At 48.3% G+C, this 3639-nt stretch overlaps 1 protein-coding gene across 1 annotated transcript in view; it reads left to right on the plus strand.

Annotated features, from left to right (window-relative positions):
• The first annotated feature begins 404 nt into the window (after positions 1–404).
• The window catches only part of Kcna4 (potassium voltage-gated channel subfamily A member 4), a 9433-nt gene continuing 6198 nt past the window's right edge, over positions 405–3639 (plus strand). Inside the window, exon 1 of the mRNA XM_005364049.2 lies at positions 405–887. The gene's annotated coding sequence lies outside the window, so the exon portion shown is untranslated. The remainder of the gene's footprint in view (positions 888–3639) is intronic.

A 3639-nucleotide genomic window follows, 5' to 3' on the forward strand; every position in this document is an offset into this window, starting at 1 on the left:
CCAGAGATGCACCTGAGCCCTACTCCTGCACGTTTTGGGAGGAAACAGGAATGATGCCAGGGGATATAAAGAAAGATCAGGGTAGGGAGCGAAGCCGCCTCAAGCTCTCCACCCAGTTTTTGGACTGCATCTCCCGTCAAAGTCCTTCTCCCAGCCTCTCTAGTGGCACCTGTTCTGCGGTCCTGGACTTCTGTTCCAGCTCCTGCGGGACACATCTGTCTCCGGGATTTGCTCCTCGCTTGGGGGTGATAGTCAAGTGCTCCTGGGACGGTTTCCAGAAGCGAAGCTGTCGTGGGGGCTGGGCCGACGGGTGGGGTCGCAGCGTCGTGACTGTGCCCGCCCAGCCACGCGGGGAGGCGCCCCGGGTGACAGCTCCAAAGGCCACACCCTCAGCCTGGCCTGGCCCCGCCCCCGCCCGTGCGCGCTGGCAGCCAGGGGAGGCGTGTGCTGCTCCTGCAGCCAGCTAGAGAGCGAGACTGGGATGGATACTGGAGAAGGAATCCAGGCTTAACAAGTGATCGCTGCTGTCTAGGATTTTGAGTCTTTTTCGGGGGAACCTTGACTTCCGTTCCCAGTCCAGGTCTGCTGTGCCGAACTCCAGAAAAGCCAGGAATCTCCGGGGTCTACCTTTGGGGCGTCCCTAATCCCCACCTCTGGGCTCCAGTATCGAGGACTCTGTGACACCCCCTACCCCGGCCAAGGCGACAGAACTTGTTCCGTGGATATTTGGAAGCCTCCACCTGCCAAATCCGAGTGATTTCTTGTATGTACTGCGCCCCCACCCCCCACGATTCTGCCCCTCCTCCAGCTGTTGCAGCTTGAGGGGAGAAAACAAATCACCGGGAATTTTTTTCTCTGTTTTTATTTTTTCTCACTTGCTGGGAACGGTAAGTATGATACCTTTCTTATCTTTTCCCCACCCTACTCTTTTGGCTGTTGAGAAACTGTGGACATTTGAGGAATAAATAATATCGAGAATGTGACAGAAGGACATGAATGGAAGGCGGTTAAAAATAAACCAGGAGGTGGGAGAAGGGAGGTGCAGATGCAACGCGGCGCTCCAGGGGCAACCCAGGGGATGGGGCCAGTGCGCCCTGCTTAATATGCCTGAGCGGGAACCTGGGTCTGGAGGCCAGGGCGCAATTAAAGATGTCGTTCCCCAATGAGGTGGGGTTTAGATTCAGCACCGTTTTCGTTTTGTCTGATCCCAGCCTCACCGTTCCTCTCCTTTGCCAACAGCTGATGAGCGGGTCTGTATTGCTGACTCTCCCAACATTAGGATGGCATGTATTTTCAGTGTTTGAGCAGTCCACAGGGACTGGATAAATGGTGTGCGATGAAGTACGTGTTTCTAATGGTATTGGCTTTCCTGATTCTATCACCTTTTTAATTGTTAATTCTGTCTCCTTCTTTCTGCCCTTCTCTCGGATTTGGTTCAGGTACCACCCTAACACAGTTGCAGAATAGCATCTAGAGAGGAAAACAGCCTTGTTGTTGTTGGATAAGAGAAGAGGATGCTTTGGCTGGTGTTTGGGAGCATAGAGACAGGAATAGGTGCCTTGCAAAATCCTCTTAGTTTAATGGTGTTTAGAAGAATGGGGGAAAGCCCCTGCAAAGGTCTCTTGCATAAAGTATGCTTGGTTATCCTAAGAAGGGTACCCGGAGAAAGAGATTTTAAAACAGTTGGGTTTGTTGGAAAAATGGTTGGGTGTGTTTACCCATTTTTCGTTCCTTCATTTCCTTCCTTCATTCTTTCCTTCCTTTCTTCCTTTTCTTTTACTTTCTTCCCTTGTCCTCCCCCTTCCCCGTTCTCCCTCCTTCTCTCTCTCCCTTTCATCTTCCTCTCCTTCTCTCTGTCTCTCTAGGATAGTGAGGTAACTAGAAGCCAATGAAAAGGAACACAGTTTGCTTTTTGAATGTAGAAGAGTGAGTTAGGCAAACAGTAATTAACAAGCCTAGGCAAATAACAAATAGGGAAGCATTAGCTGTTAAGCAGAAAGAAGGCAGTTCCAGAGCTAGGGGAATGGGCAGTGTGCTGGAAGACCCTCCCATTCGAGATCTTTGAGGGGGTTGCTTGAGTAGGAGAGGCATCTGCACATTTGTAAATATATGGGCATGTCAGTTACTCAAGACTTACTCAAGTGATATCTATCTATGCAAACTGTTTGTAGCTGTTGAGAAGTTGAACAAATTCTCAGGCTATTTGGACTTTGCCCATCTTATGGATGTTAGCTGACACGCCACAGTGAATGTAGCCCTAGAACACAGTTTTATAAGTAAGGTCTTGGAGGCCTCCCCACGGTAAACACTTCTGAATGTAAGCTGGTGTGATGAATCAGGCGGAGGAGATGTTACCAGGGACACCTTCTGAGGTGTGTTTTCTGGATTTTTCTTTTTTTTTGGTCTAATCAAGGATGTGTGTGACAATCCCTGATTGTCATTTAAGTTATAGGACTGGCACCAGCAGTAAGGAGCAGCAGGTGCTTCAGGGGAGGCTCCTGCTAATGGCTTCAGAAAGCCATTGCTCTCTCGCTGCCCAAGTGTTTCCAGTAATAGAAGCTAGAGGATGCCGTGAATTCTACCTGCTATCATCCTTTCCGATTCTTTGGGTCACTTTCTGTATTCTTAGAAGTCCTCTTGGAAGAAGCAAGAGGAGATTGGAGTTAGGGGCAAGATCTTTCTCAAGTCCTGACTGGGGAGATGAATTCAATCGACTTAGGAGAGCAAAGTAAGAAAAGAGGGACAGCAGGTGATTCAACAATTGTGGGGTGAACTGGAGGGTGAGAGAACAGGATAAGAGTAAAAGGGGGTGAAGTGTGCTGTCCAAGGGCAACAGCCACACGTTTCAGAAGAGTACAGGGGGTGAACATGATGGTTTCAAGGAAAGGGGATGGTTACTAAGAGATGTGGGAACTGGGATTTGCTTCTAGTCTGTGGGTGGTAGGGAGTGTTCAGGAAGCTGGAGTAGAGCGAAAAACAACAGGGGCATGTTTTATGGAATCAGAGAATGCCAGCTCCAGGGACTCATAGGCGTGAGTGTCGCAGTGCCTTGGATGTGCTCAAGTTCTGTCCTTACCCACTTCAGACAGTGGCAAAGAATGTGAATTTAGGGAGTGTGTGGATAGGTGGCAACATAGTTTAATGCTGTGTTTTCCATAACCTTCACATTCGTTGTCATTCATCATGTGCAAGACAATATGCTATCCTGATAGCATCCATGGTCTCCATTGGTCCTTACAAAGGTGGGGTGGAGGGGCAGGATTAGGTTGTTTACTCTTTATAGATGAGGTAATTGATGTTCATTCAAGTACTCTGACTCTAAACAGAAGAAAACTGGTTTTCTTTTCAACCTTTTTAATCCCGAGTAAAGACAGAAAAAGAAAATGGAAGGGTGCTTAATTCAGCAACATTTAATAAGTGGAAAATTTAAAGAGAATTCCTTGAGATAAATGAATAATGGAAACAGCTGTAAAGCCACAGCACTGCTGCTGTGGGATGAAGAGGATGCCAGTGAGACTGGAAACCTGGCACTGGTGAAGGGGCAGAGGAAAGCAAGAACCATGTGGATGGAAAAAGGACAGAAGCAAAATAAATGAGTTGACACACACTCACACACACACCCTCATACACACACACACA

Source organism: Microtus ochrogaster (assembly GCF_000317375.1).
Source record: "Microtus ochrogaster isolate Prairie Vole_2 chromosome 14 unlocalized genomic scaffold, MicOch1.0 chr14_random_1, whole genome shotgun sequence".
Classification (NCBI taxonomy): domain Eukaryota; kingdom Metazoa; phylum Chordata; class Mammalia; order Rodentia; family Cricetidae; genus Microtus; species Microtus ochrogaster.